Source organism: Eulemur rufifrons, chromosome 16 (assembly GCF_041146395.1).
Source record: "Eulemur rufifrons isolate Redbay chromosome 16, OSU_ERuf_1, whole genome shotgun sequence".
Lineage (NCBI taxonomy): Eukaryota > Metazoa > Chordata > Mammalia > Primates > Lemuridae > Eulemur > Eulemur rufifrons.
The window spans coordinates 84,869,724-84,895,375 of NC_090998.1; positions in this window are offsets into that span (position 1 = coordinate 84,869,724).

Below are 25,652 nucleotides of genomic sequence, written 5' to 3' on the forward strand. Positions count from 1 at the left end.
CCTCGCCCGGCCATATGTGCATCAATAGATGTAGGATAGGATCCACACAAAACATAAGCCATAAAAATACTATGTGTGTGACATTAGCTCTATGCTAAGACTCTAATCTTGCTTCATTGAAAAGAAGGAAAGAGTTAACATAGTACTTTTATTTTCTGTGTCGCACACTGCACTTTGCACACATTTATAATCCACACTTTTCAACTTTTACAAATGTGGGAAATGAGTCACTGAGATACTTCCCCAAGTCAACCAACAACTAACACTTTTAGATGCATTGTGTTTTACAGAGCATTTTTACAGTCATTATTTCATTGAATTCTCCAATAATGCTGCATGGTAGATGTCGGTTCTCCATTTTACAGAAAAGAAATTTTGAAATTTTGTGAAATTAACTATTATATGTTACTTAAAGTTGTCCTGTACATGGCATAGTAAGAATTTTCATCCAGGTCAGTGTGACATTCATTGTGAAATAAAACTAGCTCATATAGCACGTTAGACAAAATAGAATGGAACCAAGAGACTTCTAGTATTAGACCATTTCATACCACCGACGGGGAACCTGAGAATTTGGGGAAGGGGGAGGGGAAACATGTCTCAAAGCTGAAATCTCTGTGGCTACAACTTTACTTCTCTCCCTTCCCATGAGCTTTTAGATTGGCTTGCAATTTCATTGACACTTTCTGTGGAATGAAAATGGTAAAAACAACAACAACAAAAGATATTGGTATTATGAAGGAAAAGAAATTCGTAGCCTTCTATTTGCTTCTCATCCCCTGTTTTTCTGATAAATAAGATTTGGAGAGTGGGATCATTTTGCTCAAGGCAAAGAAGGAGGCCTTCTCATGCTTTTCCAACTGGCCAAGATTACCTGGTTTCTAGTTCAGGAGAAGTGAGTAATTGTTTATCTAGAGATTACCAACCCATGCTCTAACTAATCCCCTGCCCCATGGGACCAGGGAATGATTGTTATATTTATTTATAGATGGAGTTATGTGAAGGTGGAGAGCACATGATTCCTCTGATATTCACAAGCAGTTTTCCCACCTGCTCCCATGTGCAAGAATAGGTGAGGTGGGACAGGCCCTTTCCAATTCTGAATTAGGAGAAAAATCAGGCAACCTGGGGATAGTTTTCTAATGGTCAGTAATAGGTATGTGTATACACTTATGAGTATGCCTGTACCATGTGTATGCACGCACATGTGTGCATGAATTTGAAAGTGCATGTGTTTAGAAAATTTGTGAATGTGCAAGAGATGGAGGCATTCAGGTGTGTAGAAATGTTACGCACATATGTGTATGGAATAAGCACGCCACGTGCTATGATTTTGCATATGTGTTTGCTCCTGTGTCGACTGTAACTTGTATAGATGTACTTACTAACTTAACACGTACCGTGAGCCTGAGTGATGTAGTTTACCTTCATGAGGTGTGGTCATGCTTACGTCAATCCATGTGTAGGGATTGTCCTCTTAAGTCTAGATGATTAGTTCTTTTAAGAAGAGAGGAAAATTCCACTCTTGACTTTTCTCTTCATTTGAAATTTAGGTCTAGAGTGAGATCAGTCTTGCATCTGTTGCACACTGTGAAATGGATTTGTATCTGTTCTGAAGAAGGGTCTGTATCCCTGAGCCGTCATCTTGAGACCAGACTCTCTGTGCAAGAGCGGAGCAGAGCCAGGAGTCAAACCGGAGCTCACGGACCTGTTCCACTTTGTGTTAGATGACTCTGGGTAGAGCTATGAGGGGTGAGGCAGTGGGAGGCTCACCCTGTAGAGCTGGTCAGGAAGAGGGGAGGTGAGTCCTATCATATAATCTCTTTTTCTGTGGCACCATTGTCAAAAATCAGTGAGCCATAATACGCAGGTTTATTTCTGGACTCTCAGTTCCATTCCATTGGCCTATATAGCTCCCACAGCATTTTGAACATACTAGTTCTGCATAGAGGCAAATGGTTACAGGAGCACAACCAGAGAATCTCATTAACTCTGAAAGGGCCGTCAGGGTCCCGCCACAGTTTCTTCCCAAAATTTCCTCTGGCCTTGCATCAAATGCCTTCTAGGATGAGGCTGCATAACTCCATCGTTATACACACACATGTTCCCAGAAAGTTATTTCTTCTTTGGAGACCAGTTCTATGTAACTTGTACCTCTCTTTGTCTGTTGGGCTCATGATGAGTAAGTCACTTTCTTTTGCTTGAGGGTAGTGTGACATAATGAATAAAATACCAGCTTAGTCCTGAGTTCAAATCCAGCCTTGTCACTAAGGAGTCACCAAACTTTAGGTAAGGGCCAGTTTCCTTAGGTGAAAATTAAAAGTGGGGATAAGGCCACATGCCTCACAAGGGCTGTTGGACGGATTCAATGTGATAAAAACTTTAAAGCACAACACCTTTCCTGGATCAACCTAAGCTCTCAACTGATGTTTTCTTTTCTTGTACATGACAGGGCTTCAGACACTCAAAGGCAATGATTATATCCCCAAATCTACTTTTCTTCAGTCTTGGAAGCCACAATTTTCTCACTGGTTCTGCACTTCACGTTATTCACAGAACTTTATTCTGTTTTCCCTCTAGATGGGCTTCAGTGTGTTGGTACCATTTGAAAGTGTGGTTCAGGGGTCTGAACACAGGGCTGCAGCTGTGCTCTGAGCATCACAGAGGGACAGGAGGCTCCCCTCTTTCATAATGAGCACTGTAGCTCTATTAATACGGTGCCAGCCTGCTGTAGCTCCCCACGGCCAGGTCCTGCTGTCACCGTGCTGACTTGTGGCACGATTTTGTCATTAAGTCATTAAGGAAGCTCATGGTCTCTCCCAGTTCTCCCCCACAAATATTTGAGCAGGTAATTTTTGAGTCTGAGGGGATCAGTACACACTTAGTCACAGAAATAAAACCCGTCTTCCTTACCGAGGCCCTGTGCAATCTGGTCCCTGCTTACCTCTCACCTCCTGTCATTGTCCTTGGTTCTTCCACTTGAGTCCCTCCGATCTCTAATTCCTGCTACTCATCAAGGCCACTCCCAGCTCAGGAACTGGCACGAGGCACTGCCTTGGCCAGGAAAGCTCTTTCCACTCCCGCGATTTCTCCCATGTGCCTCTTCCTCGTGATGCGGGTCCTTCCCAGAACCCAAACCACAAACTTCTAAGGAGCCCCTCCCCACCTACCTGTGCTGCATTCCATCCCATTCAGTGGCACTTATCACAGTTGGTAGCTATCTCACTGATGTACCTGTTTATGGCTGGTCTCCTGAACTGAACTGCGAGCTCAACAGAGCAAGCACAGATACCTTGTTTGTCTTGTTCATCGCCGAATCCCCAGCATCTAGCACAATGCCTGCGGTAGGACAGATACCAAATAAGTCATTTTTGAGTGAAAGAATGTATGTTTGCATGAATGAGATTATTTTTGTTGCCTATAATCTAATTAGTCACTTTAATGGAACCTTTACATTGGATGTTTTGATTCATGCTGGCTAGTCTAGGTCTAACACTGCCACATACACATTTGCTCGGTGTGCTAAGTCTTCATCCAAGTTATTAATGAAAACTATTGAGGGTGGGACCCAGAATGAGCATACAACAAGCCACTAAAGACCTGCCAACATTTTGGAACATGTGCAAGGGCTGGTGGGGGCTGCTGGATAATGGGGACAATGATCCAGCGCAAATTCAGCCTCAGTAAAGAAGAAACCAGTGTATCAGTCTCACATCCTGGTTTTGATGGGTTTCTCTAAATTCAAAAAGTGACAGTGATTATTGACAGAAGCAAAAGTAATAAAAATAATAACCAAAATTATCTTCCTATCTGTCAATTAGCGATCATATTGGATTGAACAGTGAAATATTAACAATTTTATATGGCTCAAGCTAATAATTATACCTACTTGCCAGGGTCATTGTGAAGATACAGAGAGAATATACCCAGAAAGTGCCTAGCATCATATCTGGCACCTGTTGCACACTCAGTGATGCTCATGATTATCGCTGCTATTATTTCTGCTGTTACTATTATCGAGTGCCCACCACAGCCCGACACTGCGGGGTGTTCTACCTGGGTCATCTCAAGGGATACTTGTGAGGATGGAGCTTCTGCTTCCTGCTGCTGCTATTTCCTTCAATGTGGAGGGATATAAATTAGTGTAATACTCTTGGCCTTTTACCCTCATCTTTGCCTCTGCAGAAGTTCAGTTTTCTTCTTTGGTGAGTTGGGAAGGAGGAACTACATATGAATCACTCAGTCTTTTCTCTTGCTCTCCTGGTGGAAAGGAGAGGACTGTTAGGTGCATATGTGCTATCATCTGCTCCCTGAAGCTTTGTCCTCAATGAAGTCCCCCTACCTTTCTCCCCCAACCACCCTAATTAATAGAGCATGCTCCATGCACCCACCATTCCTCTATCATATTTCATTTTTTCTACAGTTCTCATTACATAACATTTTATGTATTAATTTATGTAAAAATTTTTTGGTGGGCCTCCACATTAGTATATATTCCTGATTTTTTTTATTTGTGATGTTATTCTATATCCCCACAGCCTAGAACAGAGCCTAGAAAATAGTAAGAACTTTATAAATACTTGTTCATATAGTGTGGCTCACATTATTTGTTATTTACTTCAATTTAAGTGCAGAAAAAAACAGCAAGGAAACTAAGCATTCTAAAGTCAGAGATTAACAATCTTGCTCACTCACTCAGTGGCCATCCTGCACTGAATGCCATTCGATTCAGCAATCCCACTACTGGGTATCTACCCAAAGGAAAACACCTCATTTTATCAAAAAGACACCTGCCTTGAATGTTTATCGCAACACAGTTCACAATTGCAAAGATGTGGAATCAACCTAAGTGCCCATCAATTCATTAGTAGATAAAGAAAACGTGGTGAACGTGTATATGTGTGTGTGTGTATACACGCACCCATACACACACACACACACACACACACACACACATACATACCCTGGTGTACTACTCAGCCATAAAAAGAATGAAATAATGTCTTCTGAAGCAACTTGGATGGAACTGGAGACCATTATCCTAAGTGAAGTTCTCAGAAATGGAAAAACAAACACCACATGTACTCTCTAATAATTGGGAGCTAAATAACGTGCACACAGGGACACAAAGAGAGGCAAATGACTTTGGAAACCAAGAAGGAGGGTGGGTATGAGGGAGTTAGGGATAAAACCTTCTCTACTGGGTACAGTGTACACCATCCTAGTGATGGGCCCACTAAAAGCCCCGACTTAAGCATTATATAAGGTATCCAGGTAACAAAAACATTTGTACCCCCTTAATATTTTGGGGAAAAAAAGAAAGAAATAGTAAACAACTCTTAAGTGCAGTTGTACTTGTTGCATTTCCTGGTTTTATATTTTTTAAAAGATATCATTTCTGTAAAAAATGTGGATAATGATTATTTTTACTTTTTTTGAATTGATTGGAATGTAAATCAGTTTGCTCGTCCCTGGTGTGTGACATCTTCAGCCAAGGCACAGCTTCCAGGTTTCCATGATGGGCAGGGAGTCCTGGAGACCCAGAGCCCGGGGCAGCAGGTCCAGCAGCCCCGATGCAGTCCAAGCCCAGTCCCTGTTACCACACATACTGAATAATTATGTGGAAAAATGGCTCTGGCTGGAATTACTGATGCAGGGTAATGTTTCTAGGTGAGCTCTCTTTTTCACTTTCAATTTCTGATTAAAGAAGTCTCATTTATTTGAGACTATGGGATAGAAGCAAGGATTTTTATAGCTCAGGGAACAAATTTTATCATTCATTTTGCATCTTGCCTCTGACTTATGGAATCCAACTTTCCCAAAATAGCAAGAACGATGCCTTGTGTTGAAACTTTTCATATTTCTGTACTACCAGCTTATCTCAATGAATCATTAACATTTTCCGTCGAGGTAGATATTATTATTATTACCCTGATTGTGCAGATGTGGGGACTGGGGCTCAGAAATTAACTTGTGCGAGGTCACCCAGTTTGAACATGGCAGAAAGGACTCTTGCAAATACAGGTTTCCTGTTGCCAAACCATGAGCTCTTTCTTGGATTCCCCCTCAATTTTTCCCCTATGCACCCACTTCTTTTGGCAGTTCCTTGTACGTTCCCCCCACCCCCAGCAGAAGCTCCTGAGTAAAGAGCTTCTCTCTTCTGCAGCTTCTAACTTGACTGTTAGAAATAAACGCTTGGCTTTCTCAGATACTGTGAGCGCTCCCACCCACTGGAGCTGGAGGAGCCATTTTGCTAGCTTAACTAGATGTTATCATCATAACACACACTTGCTAATTCGCCTCCAGAGTCCCCTAACAGCCAGTTTAGTGGAACACAGGGGCCGCCTTCCTTTTATCTTTTTAATTTTTATAAAGCAAAATGCATAAACAAAAGGAGAGAACCAAACTTAGATCTGCTTTGGAAATGCCTCCCAGTCTTGTCTGGTTTGTTCTTGTTCGGGGCAATTCTCAGCTAAGGCAGAGTCTCCATGTCCTCCTAGAGACGGCCAATTAAAATAATAACTTGAAATATCAGAGACGCAGGGTTGGAGCTGGGCGCCATGAGGCTGAGACCATGGCACATTTATCCTCCTGCCCCCACCATCCAGCGCCCCTGGATGACAACACCTGCACTTGACTCTGTGGCCTTCACATCCCCCCAGGCCACACTTTCCTGTCATGCCAGGACACTGCCCATGGTTTTAGTCCCCCTGGTCCCCCTACCCTGTCCTTGCTGTCAATCCCTCACTTCCTGCTGTTTCCTTCTGTTTCTTTCCTTCTCTCCTCCTATGACAGTTTGCAAAAATGACCACAGTTCCTCACTCCTCCCTGTACTCTCCAGCCTTCTCCATTGAAGGCTAGAATCTATTTCCCTCCCCTTGAATCTGGGATGTCCTCTGACTTTCTCTGATGATGGAACATGGTAGAAGTGACCTCGTACCAGTTCTGAGCTCAGGGATGAAGAGGCTTGCATGTTTCTGTTCGTTGTCTGGGAACAAGGCTGAGCCACTATGTCAACAACGCCAGGCCATCCAGCTGAACGAGGAGGAATACATGGCCCCATCACCCCTGGCACCCTAGTGGAGCCAGTCAACTCCTAAAAGCAGAGCTACTAATTAACTGGCAGTTGACTACAGATTCAGGAGTGTGCTGAGCCAAGACTAGAAAAACCATGCAACTGGGCCAAGACCAATTGTCAACCTGCAGAGCTGTAAGCCAGCTAAATGGTGTTATCTTAAGCTGCTAAGTTTAAACGTTGTTTCTTATGCAGCAATAACTAAGTTGATACACCTCCCTTTCCTACTTTTCCAAATCCTCCTCTAGAGCCATTTGTCATTGACACAAATTTGCCTGGCTTTCTAGCTCTGGTGATGCCCCAGAAGCCACAACTGTGGCAGCCAGGAGAGCTGCTTCTCCGCCTATTCTTTCTTCAGTCACATGGTCCAAAGGGAGAGATGTCATACTCTTGCCGACTCCACCCCCAGCCCAGGCCAGGGATGAGCATATGGTGCAATCTGGATGAAATCAGAGTGCTTTACTCCAAAACAACAATGATTAGTCCAGTGGGGCAATCAGAGTCCTTTCTGGGACTTTGCAACTGGAGAACTGAAGGGGAGTGAGAGAAGTTCCTCTCCAAACTAGAAAGGAAACAGCAAAGGCATCAGCCTGAACTACGTTGTCCAGCTCCCCTGGCAAAGGGGAACCTGATCTAGGAGAATAGAGCCAGGAGGCAGAAAGGCGTGGGTTCAGGAGAGTCTACTCTGTGGCTGACTTTGGAGTCCCTGCTGTCCCCATCCCTGACCTTGCTGTGGACTGAGTGCGTGAACCAATAACATCTTCTATTTGTCTGAGCTAATTTGAGGCAGGGGTCACAACCAGAGTGCCGAGTAAAACCTAGCTCCTTGATAAGCGATCTTTCCCAAGCCTTGAGACCGGGGGAAAGGTCTTGCCTGTTGTGTTTCCTCTGGTCTCAGCCCAGTCTAGCCTAATTGGAATGAAGCTGGCAACACTTACCATAACATGCATTTCTCTCATGTCTCTTTTCCTGTTATTCACTCAAAACATACCAGGCTGTGCATTTGAGTCATGGAGACAAACCATACAGGCCCTGCCCTTGGAAAGGTCATGGTCGAGTAGGGCCAGACGTGAGTAGCTGGCCAGTTCTCTCTGGCACTGTACGCAAGTACTGTGACAGAGGGTTACTTTAGGTGCTGTGACAATGCAGAAAGGTCAGGGGATCCAGACGCAAGGTAGGAGAGAGGGGTGGCTTAGGGAGGGCCTCCTTGTGGAGTTGCTGTGTGTGCTGAGTGTGGCAGCTGATATTAACTGCCCAGGCGAAGGCAGAGGGCAGAGGGGAGGGTATTGTCTCCTGAAGAGGGGACATTATGTGGAGACGTGTGAAGACAGTCTGGGGAACTGCAATGGGTCAAAGTGACAGATCAGAAGGTCAGGGATAGGCCGGGCATGGTGGCTCATGCCTGTAATCCTAGCACTCTGGGAGGCCAAGGCGGGTGGATGGTTTGAGCTCAGGAGTTCGAGACCAGCGCAAGCAAGAGCGAAACCCCCGTCTCTACTAAAAATAGAAAGAAAATTAGCTGGACAACTAAAAAATATATAGAAAAAATTAGCCGGGCATGGGGCGCATGCCTGTAATCCCAGCTCCTCAGGACACTGAGGCAGGAGGATCGCTTGAGCCCAGGAGTTTGAGGATGCTGTGAGCTAAGCTGATGCCACAGCACTCTAGCCTGGGCAACAGAGTGAGACCTTGTCTCAAAAAAAAAAAAAAAAAGAAGGTCGAGGATAAAGAGAGAGGATGCTAGAAAGGTTTGCAGGGGCCAGGACATCAATGGACTTTGGATTGTGCTGCTATCAAGGTTGGGCTCTCTTTTTGCAAGGGAGGCTGAGAGCAGCAAGTTATGTAAAGATTCCAACTGTGGAATCAGTTGATCAGATATGTACTTTAGGAAGATGGGTTTAGCATCAGCACAAAGAACAGATCAGAGCAGGGAGAGTCCAGGCAGGAAGATGGTTAGTAATCTAGGAGAGGGATAATGAAGATCTGAGCGATTCAAGGCAGCAAGCTCGGGCTTTTGGGATGCAGCGGAAACGCAGGTTAGAGAGATGTTAAAAGAGGCAGAAACAACCGGAATTGGAGATTGTTGGAATGTGGGAGGGGAGGGGAGGAAAATCTCTCCCCCAGTTGCTTTTGTCAGCCCTGAACTGAAGCACTGAAGTGGGCAGTGTTGAGGCTTTTGGCTCCAAATTCAACAAACTCCTCGATAAAAGAAATCTTTGAACAAGAAGGCGAGAGAATCTCGGTCCCTCAAGTCCTGAGTGACTTAGAAATTATGAATGCCAATGTTCAGCTCCCTGTCCCTAAGACTGCCCAAAGCTTAGCCTCTTGCCCTGGGTGGTGAACAAATCAACGAGTTAATTTTGGGGAGAAACAGCCAAGGCCATCGGGCTCCGCCTGTTGCATTTCCCTTCCCTCCAGGACCTGGGCGCCTCCTGCCTTGGCTCCTCCTGCCTTGGCTGGCTTGCTTTCCCGCCAATACCCTCGAACAGCTGCTTTGTAGTTGTTACCTTTGTGGTAGATTCAGCACTGATAGATGTTCTTGCCAGGAGGGTTGATCTGCTACTCCAACTTGGATACAATTGGGAACTCCAACATCAAGTGCATTTAATGCAACAGCATATTAAATGTCTACTTTAGTGCTTTCAACATTTCTGTGGGAGATAAGGCTGAAAATATTAAATGAGCACCTAACACTGCCAGGCAGTTTGATAGGTGCTTTATATAAAATATAAGTGGTGTTCTTTAGTAGTTGAGTGCAATGGCTCTCAAGAGAGACTGCCTGGGTTTAAACTGAGAATCCAATACTTAAACTTGGGCAACTTATTTAACTGTTATCTGCCTTGGGGTCTCCATTTATAAAATTAAGGTGAAATATACCTATCTTCTGAGATTACTGTGAGAAACGGATGGCATAATACTGTAAGTCACGGTGCAATCCCTTGCTCATATTAAATACCTAATAAATGATGGTGCATGTTATTATTGCCTCATTTACATGGCACCAGAACACTGAGAAATAGTTATCACTGACCCTACTTTGCAAATGGTGAGACTGAGGCTAGGAGAAGAAAATGTGAGGGCAAGTGAGCATATGTGTGACTGTGAGTGTGTGTGGTGTGGGGTGAGTGAATGATGTGACCAGAAAAATAGTCACTTTAGTGCCAGACTAAATAAATCAAGGTAAAGGAAGAGAGGCTAAGGAGTGGTTCCAGTTAGGTTGTCACTGCAATGACAAGGAGAAAGGGAGTGAGGGCCTGAGATAGGTCCGTGGTACCAGAGATAGGAAAGAACAAATGAATAAGAGATGGTGTGGAGGGAGAAACAAGTGAATTTAGTGACACCTTGATGGTCGGATTTAAGAATCCAAGGTGACCCTAAGAAAAAATTCACACCTAGACAAGGGAAAGGAGGAAAGTGTTGATTACTTCCAAATTTCTCTTTGTGCAGGCAGAATTAATAAAGAGAGGAGGAAATGGGAGACAGGACAGGTATGCTTTGATGAGAAACAGGGGCTCGTCAAAGATGCAGCATGGACACAAGAGGTGAAGGGCACAGACCCAGGCGATGTAGCATACTGGGAAGCCTCCCAACATCTGCAGAGGTAGGAGGATACGAGTTCTGTGAGAGACATGCTGACCAGGGAAAAATCAAGGTGTCATACATAAATCCATTCAATTTTGCAACTTTCTCTAGTTCTAGAGCAGTCACTAGAGCAGTCCCAAAGGCAAATCACATTTTGAGAAAGAGATAGGAGAAAGTTACCACCTGAATCTACTCATCCATCCATCCATCTATTCATCCATCCTCCCATCCACCCATTTATTACTCACTCAGTTCCCATTACATGCCAAATGGTAGAATATGGGGGTAAAAAGAAAGTCTCAGAACTCTAGAAACTATCCTCCTAACAGGGATACAATTATATGATTTAAGATTTAACTATAATCTAGAATTCTACAGTATAAATAGGTATCACAGCTTCACATATAGATACTTTCTGGTGGAGCTTAACGGAACTTACCAGGGATTTTAACCTTAACTCACAACATCTTGCTAGACCTTGAGCAAATCCCTCTCACCCATATGTCAAAAGCTCATAGGAAAGTCTCCTCTTGCTGAGCCTCAGTTTCTGCATGTGTAAAAGGAGAGGTGTGGACTAGATGACCTTGGAGGTCTCTTCCAGCCATTTGACTCCAGGAATTGTTCTATGGGAGACCCTCTCGTCACACGACCTGGGTCTGACCAGTGATTCCATTTCCCCCCTCCCTTCTCTCCCTACCCAGAGCATCACTGAAAGGACCACGAGGGGAACAGGGTGATGATTAAGTCTCAGAATGCGACTGATATGTGAGCACAGACACATCCTGAAGTAGATCCTGGGTAGCAGCTTTCTGGCAGCCCAAATGCTTGAGCTTTGTGATTTATTGGAGTGCAGGGGCCACTGCTCAGCTTCCTGAATCAACCTCTGTAGTTGAATAAATCTCCTGGCTCTTTTGTTAAATGGCACAGAAAGTGGGAAGGAAGAAATGAAGCAGAGGAGGGAGATTTTATCAGAGAAGAGGAGGGGGTAATGGTTGCCTCTGTTTTCCTCTCTTGGATCTCACTTTGTTCTTACTCTTTATTTATTTATTTATTTATTTTGGCACCATGCATTAGCCTCAAATGTTTTATGGAAGTGACCACAATGTACAGTCTGATGGGGTTTCCTTTTCACTCTGTTGGTTGTTTCCTTTGCTGAGCAGAAGCTTTTCGGTTTGATGTAGCCCCACTTGTCTATTTTTGCTTTTATTGCCTGTGCTTTTGGTGTCATATCCAAAAAGTCGTTGCCAACACTAACATCATATAGGCTTTCCCCCTGTTTTCTTCTAGGAGTTTTATAGTTTCAGGTCTTACATTTGAATCTTTTATTCCATTTTGAGCTGATTTTTGTGTATGATGTAAGATAAGAGTCCAGTTTCATTCTTTTGGATGTGAATATCTAGTTTTCCAATACCACTTGTTGAAGAGAGTATCTTCCCCTCCCCCCCCCCCCGCCCCCACTGTGTATTCTTGGCACCCTTGTCAAAGGTCACTTGACTGTACATATGTGGGTTTATTTCTGGGTTCTCTATTCTGTTCCATTAGCCCATATGTTGTTGAGTTTTTTTTTATGCTAGTATCATACTATTTTAGTTACTATAGTTTTGTAATATATTTTGAAATAAAAAATAGTATGCTATAGCTTTATTCTTCTTTTGCTTTAGCTATGCAGTCTTTTGTGGTTTCACATGAATTTTAGGATATTTTTTTCTATTATGTAAAATCATGCCATTGGGATTTTGATAAAGATTGAATTGAATCTGTAGATCACAGACAAGAGAAAATATTCACAAACCATATATCCAATAAGGGGTTCATCTCCAAAATATGTAAAGAATTCCTACAACTTAATAGCAAAAACAAAACAAATAACACTATTTAAAATGGGCAAAGGACTTGAACAGGTATTTGTCCAAAGAAGACATACAAATGAGCCAATAGGTATATGAAAAGATGCACAGCATTATTAATCATTAGAAAAATGCAAATGAAACCACAATGAGATATTACCTCACACTTGTTAGAATGGCTGTTATAAAACAAAAGATAACAAGTGTTGGTGAGAATATGGAGAAATTGGAAGTCTTATACAGTGTTGGTTGGAATATAAAATGGTGCAGCCTATATAAAAAAATATTATGGAGGTCCTTCAAAAAATTAAAAATAAAACTATCATTTAATTCAGCAATACTACTTCTGGGTATATATTCAAAAGAATTGAAATTAGGATCTTGAAGAGATATCTGCATTCCCACGTTTATTGCAGCATTATTCACAATAGCCAAGATATTCAAATAAACTAAATGTCTATCAGTGGGCAAATACATGAAGAAAATGTGGTCTGTATGTGCAGTGGAATATTATTCAGCTTTAAAAAAGGAGGAAATCCTGCCATATGCAACCGCACGAATGAACCTGGAGGACATTATGCTAAGTGAAATAAGCCAGTTACCGAAAGACACAAATATTGCACAATTCCACTTAAACGAAGTACCTAAAATAGTCAAACTCAGAAACACAGTAGAATGGTGATTGCCGACAGCTAGGAGGAAGGGGAGTTTGGGAGTTGTGTTTTAATGGGAATGAAGTTTCAGTTATGCTAGGCGAATAAGTTCTAGAAATCTGATGTACAACACTTTGCACATATTAATAGTTAACAGTATTGTATTCTGCAAAAAAAAAAAATATATGTTAAGGGAGTAGATTGTATGTTAAGTGTTTTTACCACACACACATAAAAGTCTGGTGACCTTTCTGGGGAATAATCTTTGCAAGTATCTTCTTTTGGTGGAAGGAAAGCCCTTGTATTCATTTCCAGGACTGCTGTTATGAAACTACCACAAACTGGGTGGCTTAAAACAAGAGAAATTTCTTCTCTCACAGTTCTGGAGACCAGAAGCTGAAAATCAAGGTCTCTGTAAGGCTGGTTCCCTCTGGAGGCTCTGGAGGAGAACCCATCCCATGCCTCTTTCCTAACTTTTGGTGGCTGCTGGCAGCCCATGGTGTCCTTGGCTTGGGGCTTCCTAATTCCAATCTCTGCTTCCATATTGATGGCCTTATTCTCTGTGTCTCTGTGTTTCAAGTTTATCCCTCTTTCCTTGTATAAGGTCATCAATCATTGGATGTAGGACATACCCTAAATCCAGGATGATCTCATCTTGAGATCCTTAGCTTAATTACATCTGCAAAGATCTGATTTCCAAATAAGGTCACATTCATAGGTACTAGGATTAGGACCTGGATATAACTCTTGAGGGACTCAGCTCAACCCACTATGCTGGCCACAATGCTGCCCCTGCCCACCTGTCCCCCAATGCCCACCTCTGCTTACCCTCTCAACGTGTGCTCTCATGAAACCACACATTTTAGTTTCATGGCTCTTGTGACAGTTGTCTCTTTACATTTACCCATGTAGTCACGTGATTACAGCTCCTACTAGATGCTAAATTCCATAAGGACTAGGACCGTTTCTGTCATCTCACCTTTAAATCTCCAGAGCCAAACCTAGTGTCAGGCACATAGCTGGCACTCAAATTTAAATATGTACTGATCCAGATGACTTAAAATATTTAAGAATGGGGAAACAACTCATAATAGAGTGTTACATGAAAAAATACACTCCATAAAATCTTGACACACACACACACTCTCACACACAGACGGAGAGGTAGAGAGAGAGGAAAAAAAATATTCAGCAAAATTTTAACAAGGGCTATAGTGGGTAGTAGAATTAAGGATCACTTTAATATTTTTTCTTTATACTTTCTGCATTTTCTATATTTTATACAATGCATTTGTTTGACATGCTACTTATTTTCTACTGCTAACATGTGCAGTGGAATATTATAAGACTAATAACATTTTAAGATTGGGAAAATGACTTTAAAAATATCACCAGATAGCCTTTGTGGTATACAATATACAAAAATATAGAATAAATTTAGTTCCCATTTAGTTCGCACTAAACTCATTTTAAAGTGTTGGTTCAATGATTCTCAACAGATCTTCTTGTGATTATTAGAAAAATAATGACTGTTTTTCCCTAATAGATCATAGTAGACCAGAATTGGATTAGTCATAACCTTTTGTTCATGATACATCATTGTCATTGCCATGCATGGTCCTATATCTTTACTTTTATAATAGTATAATTATGTATGAACCTCCACTTGAATACTGACTCTACCTTTCATCTATCCATGTGCTACTCCTATTCCCACCACACACACAGCATCTAAAATCCAAACCCTCTGGGTACTTTCACACTGGGGTGTATAAACCTGCTCGGAACATTACAGCCAGGATTACATTTTCCAGAGTGAGCAGGACTTGGTGTACATAGCTCTTGTAGGCACCTTGTCAATAAGGGATATTCTCCCTAGATGTTACCTAGATATTACCCAAAAGCAAAATCTGACTTTAATGATTCCTCAATAATCATCTGTGAGTGAGTGAATGATTGAAAAGAGCACAACGTTGGCTTTGGCAATGGGATGGCTCTGCCTGGCCTGACTGTCATCAGTAGGAGGTTCTGGTTGAAAAATGAAACCAGGAACTTCTCGGGTCCTAGGAGGTCTTGGCAGGATCGCTAATTGGTTAGAACAGTGGTTTCTGAACTTAGCTAAACATCAGTCACCTGGATAATAAAAATCATTAAAAATGCCAGTTTCTGGGCCCCACTGCTGCGTGGTGGAATCCGACTTCCTTTGGGTGATTCTAATGCACAGCAGGGTTTGGCAGACACTGGGTTAGAGCAAAGCAGGGGAGCTCAGAGCACGGGGACTGAGCCACTGTGTGCCATGATGATTTTCACAGAGGAATCTTGATGCTCTGCCCACGCAAGGCCCCCTTCCCCTCAGCTGGTGTCTCAGCAATGGGAACCACTGTTCCCATGGGAACCATCCTGGAAGGGGCTCTCTGGACTAAGAAGAAGCTGGAGAACATTATGAAGAGGGAATACCCAGGCTTAGCTCAGCCAAAAGATCAAGGAAACAACAGGGCAGCAGTCTGAACCCCCAGAGATGGAGAGGTGAGGTGGGTGGGCTCCGACCTGATGAAAAATACAGCTCTCCTGAGGGAGGAGAATGACCTTGAACTTTGGAGAAAAGACTGAAATAAATGAACTTTAGAAAAGTCAGATAGAACAGCTTGGGTTTGCATACGCAGAAATGGGCCTGACCTGTCACTAAGCAAATTGAAGCAATTTTTTTTTTAAAACGTGACTCACACTTGAAGATAATATGAAGAAAAGAAATGTTAGTTAAAATGAAATAAAAGGCATAAAGAAGGAGAGGGTGAAATCTTCTTAGTTATCTATTTTATACAAATATGGCCTTAGGAGGAGGTTCATGGTTGATGGATAGATCAGCAGAAAGTGAATATGCTATTCTCTCGTAATCAGGGAGAAGAAGGAAGGCAGTTGATTTCTACCTCTGCAGAAAGAGGTAGATGCCCTCAGGACAGGTTTTGGAGTGAGACAGAATCTTGGCTCCAATATTTACCCATTGTGTATTTTCAGGCACATTTCTTAACCTTTCTGAGCCTCAGTTTCCTTTGTGGTATGTAGCAGACATCCCAGATTTGGCCTGGAAAATGTCTAGAACGGGCAGCTGTAAAGGTCAGGTAGGGCAGACACCCAAAGATGCAAAAGTCAACTTGCTTACAGAATTTGGTGGAAGAAACACAATTAGTGCATGAGCAATGAGGAGGAAGTTTTAGAGAAGAAAATGATGCCTATGTCAGAGATTGTTCTTTAATCCAGACAGCAAATCCTGCATCGAGCTCCTAGAAAAAGAAACAATGCAAATAGAAGCCGAAAAAGCAGTTTCCACTGTAGTCATTAGAAAGTTCCTTGAGACATTGGTGCTCAGGTAGCCCTCTTTGGGGACTGGGAAGACTAAGTGAGATGCCAGGCTGGGGAGAGGGAACCTTTCTATATGGGACCTTCATGGCTTTGGCCTTTTGTGAGCTCCTGGGACAGGAGTGCCATCCTGGAACTTGGAGGGTTGCAGTGTGTCAACCACGCAGTAGAGGCTGTAGCAGCCGCCAGCAGAAGGGTGTTTGGTGGTGAGCATCAGAGGCAGGAGTGAGGTACCTTCATGCAGCTCCACAGGTGTTCACTGTCCTGCCTGGGAGAGATTCCTGGGAGATCAAAGCAGAAGAGCTTGGCGGGTCTCTTGAGATGGTGAAACTGTTCATGAGTACCCATGAGACAACACTGAAGGAAACTGATTCTTTTTGGCTTGGGGCAGGGAGTGGGTAACAGCCTATACAACAAAGGTGATTACTATTGTCATAACCCAGTTGTGCTTAAAAACACGGAGCAGACTGAGAATCACGGGGGACACAGAAACTGGGGATAACAGCCTGTAACTCAAAGTAGGGTTTCTCTACGTTGGCACTATTGGCAGCTGGGGCCAGATAATTCTTGCTGTGGGGAGTTGTCCTGTGCATTCTAGGATGTTTGGAAGCATTCCTGTCCTCTACCCAGCAGATGCCAGTTGCATCCCCCAGTTGTGACAAGCAAAAATATATCCAGATTTTCCAAATGTCTCCTGGGGGACAAAATTATCCCCACTAAAGAACACTGGCTCTAAGAGTTATTATGAGAATGTAACATGTAGTGCATTAAATGCCCAGCCCAGTGCCCGGATCAACAAATACTATTAAACGGTTTCCTTCTCCATTCCTGTCCCTGGTTGTTCGGAGCTGTTTGGTGGGAAGGCTCATGTATTCTCCCAGCAGGGTGCACGGATTGGAACTAAGGATGCTGCCGTTCTTTGTTGTGCGACCTTGGGCAATCTCTCCGGGACTCAGAGCTTTCCTAACAGCAAACCAAGAGGCTTGGGCTTGGTGATTTTTAAGTGCCGTTTCAGGGCTGACATGTCACAGTTCTCAGAGGACTCGGGCGAGGGTTCAGAGAAGGGAGGCTGCCGAGAGTACCTCGTGAATAAAACTCAAAGGATCTGGCTTTTCGAGATGCAGCAAAACGCCAGCTGAGAGGGATGTGCTGATCACTGCCAAATATGTGAAGGCTGGAGATATAAAGGAGAGAGCACTCGTAGGCCTCAGCACAGAGATTAGTTAAGCATGGATGGAATCAAGCCAGAAGCTAAAATCAAAGTGGAAATGGAGATATTTGGCTGAGCGAGGGCCAAGGGAAAGCCTGCAGGAGCGAGATAGTGGTTTGGCTGGATAGCACTGCCAGGGTGTGGCAGGCAGAATTCTGAGAAGGCCCCAAGATTCCCAACCCATGGTGGACACGCTCCTCCCAGTTGCTCAAGCGAGCACTAATCTAGGTACAATTTGGAAGAGAACTTGGCAGATGTAATGAAGGTCCCAAATCAGTTGACCTTTGGACAGAGAGGGTATCTTGGTGGGCCTGACCTAATCGCACGAGCCTTTAAATCTGCATCTAGAGGTCAGAGATATGAAGTGTAAGAGGCATTTGTTGGAGGGAGACGGAACAGTCCATAAAGCATGGACTATGAAGGGCTCTAGGAGCTGAGGGCAGGAGCCCACAGGGACATGGGAACCTCAGTCCCACAACTGCAGGAATCAAACTCCAAGCTATGAATGAGCTTGGAAGAAGGTTCTTACCCAGAGCCTCCAGAGCAGAACCCAGCTTGGCTGATACGTTGATTTCAGCCTCTGAGGCTCGCAGCGGAGGGCCCAGTCACACTATGTCAGGACCCCTGACCTGTAGATCTGTGAGATAATAAATGGATGCTGTGTTGAACCACTAAGCAATAGAAAACCGACACACTGAGAGTGACCTCTGGTGTGTCCCCTTGAGCCATCCCAGCCCCCACCACCAGACGGGTAAAGGAGCCACCGAGCGCTTCATTCAGTGTGGGGTTAGCCACACTCCACAGACCTTCACGTGGAGCAGCCTCTGTTTCCAGCAACGAGTGGCCGGTGGCAGCTAAGAAACCGCAGAAGCAGAGGTGGGGGAGAGGAAGAGGCTTTGACTTCAGGGGAAATGGCAAAAATGTTCCAAAGTCAACCAAATAAAGTTGTTATTTCCCCCGTCACTGTTTATAGGTATCACCTAATCTGAACCAGAGCAAATTTTGTCTATTCCTAGCACAGCTATAGGCTGAGTGATTCCTGGGGCCGGAGAAGGGGAGTAAGGAGTTGCGGTGTTGCTTATGTAAGTTGGTGAACAAGACCAGAAGTGCTCCCTCGTGAAGCACAATGGGGCTACAAGTAAGATCTGGGGGGTGCGTGTGTGTGTTTACGTGTGCGAATAAAGTGTGTGTCTTTGTGTAGACAAGGCTTTAAATAATCCACAGGTACCAGAGTCACAGCACAGATGTGTGGTACACAGGGAGTTATGTCACATGTAGGTGATGTTGCAGTGTGGTTGTGGGAATCATACGTATATATGCACGTACAAGCCTGTGTGACAGGTGGCAGGGGACAGTAGTGTAATGGGGAGGACATGTGTGTGGCTATGACTCTGGGATACTGGTGCACAAGCACGTAAGTGTGTGAGTGAGAGGTGGCAAAGCACGGACGTGAAGTTGTATGTGTAGTTATTTGTGGGGTGTGGGTGGGTAGCCGGTGATGACACGCGGTGGCTGAGGCCAGTGTTTTCATGCGGGTGCATGTAGGGTGTGTGTGGGGGGACTGTTTGCTGTAGGGGGTCTGGGGTGCCGTGCCTATGGGTGGTAGGGGTGGGAAGGGGGGGATGCTGCTCAATGGTTTTCTCTCTCGCTCTCTCTGACATTACTCTGCTTAAATTTCTTCTTTGCACTTATTCCTCTCCAAATCCATCTTACTTACAAAATTGTTCACTTGTTTCCTCTCTGTCCACTGGAATGTACGATCCATGAGAGCAGGACTATCTCGTACACTGGCACACCTTCAGTTTTTGGAACAGGACATGGCACATGAACAAACAGATGGATGTGGGGTGATGGGATAGTGGGTGTCCGTGCACATGAGTATATGTGAAATGGGGGTGGGGGATCTACTGCGATAGTGCAAATGAGATTAGGTGTCTCGCGACCTGTGAGTTAATCGAGGGCTGAGGTGAGGTTGGGTGGAGGTGGTCGCCTTCGTGTGTGATTGCGCACTGTGTGTGAGTGTGTGGTGAAAGTGTGAATATGTGTGGTTGGTGGTGGAGGAAGAGGAAGAGGATGTATCTAGGATTGAGTGAATGTCCTTTGCTTTGGCAATCTCCCTGGACTCGCTGGAGTGTATGTTGTCAGGTACTAACTACCCCAGGTTCGCAGGGGCCTGAAACTGTGTTGCATCTTCCTAAAGAGGAATCCTGTCTTGACAGCTGGTCTGGGGACCCAAAATTGGCCAATAAGGCACAGAAAGGGTTAAGGGAAGATAGAATTCTGTCTTGCCAAGTGGTCTCTCAGGTGAGAATCAGGTCTCCTTGGGCACCTGTAAGAAGTGTCTGTAAAGTCCAGGTGGGTTTGTGTGCTCACAGCAGTGTTGTGCTGTGGCTGTGTGTGTGTGTGTGTGTGTGTGTGTTCTTTCAAAGAGCTGAGGCTTTAATACTCAGGTCCTGGAGATATTTTTTTTAGATCTGGACAACTATATTTTGAAGGCTTAAATGTCTTTGCAATTTCAGTTCATTGTTTCTTCAACTAGGGAGGTTCATATTTTTCTAATTATTTCTAAATAATTATTCTTTTGCTTATTTTTCTAATTTTTGCTAATAAGAGCTCAAAGCATCTGCTTATCGGCTTGCCCAGCTCTGGAATCAGAGCAGCTTTGGGCATCTTCCTCTTTGTTTAAATGACCTCACAGCCCTTCATCCTAATTTATCTTGAGTTCTCTCTGTTTACACTTTTTAGGAAAAAATACTCTAGGCTTAGGATCCATCTTTCTTTTTCCTTCTCCTGTGTCTCTGATGTAGCTGGAGGGTAGTTGATTAGTTACAAAGAATTATTGCATTTCAAAGGTGGTGTTAGTATAAAGCTGAAATAGGCTACCTGGGTAATAGTCAAAAATATCTTTTCCTAGAAATCTTTGATTAGATGGTTTGACCTAAAATTTACTAAATCCAGACACTGTAGAACATACCTTCCTTCTCTTCATTTTTTAAATCCACTATGTGAAAGGCATTGCCTTAGAACCTGAATATGGTATAGGAGGTGACAGAGAGAAATACTAAGGAGAAATAAGTAAAAAACTATGCCTGGTTTAAGGGAAAGGATTTTTCAAGGAGCAGCACCCAAAAGACAAAATTGGATCATCGCTACCATTGACATCACATGGCCATCATCATCACCCTTATCAATAACCAGGTAAAGATTGCAGAATATGAATCATCTATTGCTCTTCTTCAGATCTTAAATTCATATTAAAAGGGCAAAGGTCGTTGGTCCACCCTAAGACTTGGCCCCTCCAATATGTGTTTCATAGAACAGATTTTATGGGGTCACTGCTCTGCCCCAAATCACTAAACCTCCCTGTCTATATTTAGCTCAAATGCAAATTCTTCTGATGGCCAAGCATCAGAAACATGCCCCAGTCTGGTTCAGTATCAATATTTTCTTTGGTATGAATTCATCGTCTACGTTCACCACATTGCCAGGCTGTGTGACCCAGCAGTGGAGAGATGGGAAAGATACAGAGCCCCACCTCTGACCTCAAAGGGCTCACAGACCAGCAGGAAAAGCAAAGAGTTACAGAGATGACAGCAGCCAAGTTTGGGCAGGTGAAGGGTGGTCATGAAGGGCTGAATAAAGAGATAATGCCGGCGCTGAGCCCGAAAAGGTGGTGCAGTTTTCTAAGAGATGGTTGCAAGACAGAGACGGTGTCCCCAGCTCTGCTCTCTGGCTGGGACACCATTCACTTTCTAACCTTCAGGTCTTTGCTGATGCATTTCTATTATTAGGAATCTCTTCCTTTGCTTACCCAAGTCTTGCCTACACTGCAGGGACTGCATCTAATCTCAGCTTTGCCGTGACGCCTTTCCAGACCACCGGCAACCCTCTCAGACCACCCTCTCTCTCCTCCCTGAACTCCTGAAGTCTGTTCCAGGCCATGGTGCGTAATATTACATTTTTGCTGATAGTCTGTTTTATTTACTAAGAAAGAAAACTCTGAGGACAGGAGGTCCGGGTCTTTTTCTTGGAACTATAACCTGGTCAAGCTAGGCAGAGGCTAGAGACCCAGAATAGTGCAGTGTTATAACTTTCAGAAGGTGATTTAAAGTCCCTGTGCCTCAGTTCACTCGTCTGTAAAATGGGAATGATGAAATAGGTTTGTTGTCGGACTAAAGTAAGTCTGTAAGTGTAACAATGGAACAATGCCTGGAGCATGGTAAACACTAAACAAATGTTGCCTACTGTTATTATCTGATCCAACCACCTCCAAGCCTATCCACTCTCTTACAAATAAAGAGGCACAGAGAGGGGAAGTGACCATTTTAAGGTCACACAGCTAGTGAGTGGCAGAGCTGGGGCCAGAACTGAAGTGTCCTAGCTCCCAGCCCAGAGCACTCTCTGCAGCATGGCACCACGCTTTGGCCTTCCCACTGGTCCCTCCCCGACCCTTAACTCACAGCTCTGTCTCTGTTTGCCAAGTAACTGACTGCTAACCCCAGCCCGAAGGTCCCAGAGGAACGGGCTAGTGTGCAAAGAGAACGGCCAAACTGGCTCAAATCCGAGCGGTCTGAGCTCTCCACCCTTAGAACTGCCAACACACCCTTCAGAGAAGACATTGCCTGTGGACTGGAAGGAAGGAAGACTTCAGGTGGTTTAAAATTAATGCTCTTGGACTGAGCTTAAAACCTCCACCTTCCTCTCTCTCCATCTTCTATTACAACCTGAAGGCGACTTGGCTTTTGCCAGCTGGAGAAGCAGCTCCATTTAAAATCCATTAGTTTTTTAATTGCAGAGAGATTGCACTCCCACTGCTTGGCTGCAGGCTTTCACTTAGTCCCGGGTACCTGGGAACCAATGTGCCAGGCAGCCAGCCAGCCTTGTCCCAGTGCCCCACAGAGCAGAGCTGGCCTGCTGCTCTCTCTGACCAAGCCCAAGTCCCTTTCTCACCTGGAGGTTCTGCTCCTGGCCCGGTTACACAGACAGACAGCTGGGGAGGCGGAAGCAACCCTGCCTTCTATGTCCTCCACTACCACGAACTTGCTGTGTGACTTTGGGCATGTTACTGTGATTCTCTGGACTACAGGCTCTTCACATTAGGTAATGTATCTTTAATGTACCAGATCCGTCCATAATTCATCTAACTACCCAGCAGAGAAGATTTTACAATCCATTTTGTATTCTAGGACGCAGGCTCAGAGAAACTCATCCAAGGCCACAGGGCTGATACGTGGTGGAGCCTGGACTCAAAGCCATGTGGCAGAACAGGAAGAACTAGAAATACCGCAGCATCAATCCAGATTCTGCCAGTACCGAGAGGGTATGCTTGAGCAAATCCCTTGAGCAAGCCAAGTGACGACACCTTTTATATGAAATGAAGAAAAACTTTGTATTTACTACTCTGTAATGTGAGTCTGTACATCTGACTTAACCACCAGTGGCTCGATGAAAACACTGATTCCTGAACTTTAACCCAGGCCCAGAGAACCTCAGATCTCTGTCGCAGGGACCTGGTAGTTTGTAGTGGCGCGAACTCACATCTGACATAAGGACGGTGTGCAAACTGCTGCTAGTTTGCTAGGTCTCACATTCTATGAGCTGGTGCCTGTGTTGGTCAAGTGAAGCAAGTTAGAGGAGCAACAAACACATCTCAAATTGCATCACATGCCTTAACACAACAAAAGAGAATTTCCCACTAATGTACCGTCTGTTGTCAGTATGGGTGCCCCTCTACGTGCTGGCTCTCCATCTCGGCTGCCTTGATCTGTGGCACTTCCATGGCAACGTGTGCTGCTGCCATGCTCCCTGGCAGAAGGGAGGCCTGGCAATGGAAATCTTCCACTATGAGGAGACACACGTCACTCCTGCTTATATTTCACTGTGCAAAGTAAGCCGTACTCGCCAGCTGTGACGGAGAGGGGCAGAGAAGGGCAATCACCTCTGTGTGTCTGGACCAAAGTAGCGATGAACTGGGCGTTGGCAAACAGTAGAAATGCCTGTTACAATGACCACTTGGAACCACGTGGATAAATCTTTCATCCTCACCTGGTTACACGGATGGGGAGTAAGAGGGAAGGCCAAACGCCCGGAGTGGTTCTTGGGAGTGATCATAGCCACACACTCATTTGTTTGTTCATTCGTTCATTCCAAAAACACTCTCTGAGCGCGTATCATGTGTTTGGTAGTGGGCCAGGGAGGAAGAAACACAGACGTGCGTACACAGGCTACTGACCTTAAGGCAGGTGCTCAGGTGGGGAAGGCGGACATGTAAATGGATAATGAGGACAAACAACCGCAAATGCCAACTGAAGACAGGATTAGAGGGATTCTCCAGATGGGGGAACAGTATGTAAAAGCCATGGAGACAGGAAACAGCTTGGAATGCTCATGCGTCCAGGAAAAATTGGTGTGGCTTGGGGCAAAAGCAAAGAAAGGCTAAAAGGTATGGGATAAAGATCATGGGATTAAGATCAGGGAAAATGAAAACACCGAGGGGAACAGAGAGCGACCTTCTCATCCATGTTGCTTTCTTTTGTGTCCTGGTGTTATGGTGGAAACCGCTTTGGTTTTGGATAGACTTGGGTCAGAATGATAACGCTCTTAATTAATGAGTGGCTTTGGACAAGGTACATGTCTTGGTCTGTTTTTTTTTTTTTAAATTTTTTTTTATGTCAGCATGTTACGGGGGTACAAATGTTTAGGTTATGTATATTGCCTTTGCCCCACCCAAGTCAGAGCTTCAAGCGTGTCCATCCCCCAGATGGTGCGCACCACACCCATTAGGTGTATATATAGCCATCCCCCTCTCCCCGCTCCCATCTGGAATACCTGGGACTAGGTAATACATAAAGAAAAGAGGTTTATTTAGCTCATGGTTCTTCAGTCTGAGAAGTCCAAGGGCACAGCCTGGGCTTCTGATGAGGGCTTTCATGATGCGCCACAGCATGGCAGAGGCCAAAGACTCAGTGGGCATGAGCGAAGGGAAAACCTAACGGGCCACCTGGCTTTACAGCAACTCACTCTCACAGAAACTAATCCATTCCCGCGAGAACTAACCCAGGCTCGTGAGAGCGAGAATTCACTCACTAGCAGGAGAGCCCCCAAAGCCGTTCTTGAGGGGGTCTAGCCACACAGCCCAAACACCTCCCAGCACCCCAACACCACCACGTTGCAGCCCCGAGTTCAACATGAGTGTTGGTGGAGACAAACAAACCTCATCCAGACCACAGCAGTATCTACCTTCCCGGGACCTGGGAAGAGAGGAGTGGGGCTGGCTGACAGCCGCAGTTGTCACACCGTCAGGTCCATCACGGCAGCGTTTATGTTGAGGCCACACTCTCCCTGGGCTCAGCCAAAGATTGAGCACATGGTGAGGGAGCACAGGGACACCAGAGTTGGGCCATTTCCGCGGTGGGACTCCTCTCTCCGCCTCTTTGCTCTGGGATACCCATCAGCCGCACTGGGGCTTCTGAAACAAGAGCGGTGCCGCAGCCAGAAGCGCTTCCTGCCCAGCCCTCCTCCTCCGCTCTCCCTTCACAGCTGTCAGACCCACCTGTGGTCGGAGACGCTCCCCATCCACTGCTGCTCTCACGTCCTTTTGTCCTCCACATTAGCCCCAATAAATGTCCTGAGCTTCTAATTCTATCTTGGCAACTGCTTCCCAGAGAAGCCTAAGTACCACAGTGTTATAATGCCAACATTGTGATTTTTGTAGGAGGATTTAATGATATAAAATAATGGGTGTATAGGGGGTGGACCACTTGTCAGTCATTTTTTCATGAGCTCATTTTTCCTTGTACTTTATAGACTGGTTATAAGCGATTTTGCTGGCAGAACCAGTTGTATTGTTTCCTATTCCATCCTGCATGAGGGATCCCACACCTCATTTTAGGATGTGGAGATACTCATCATCTGCTATACTATTCTAG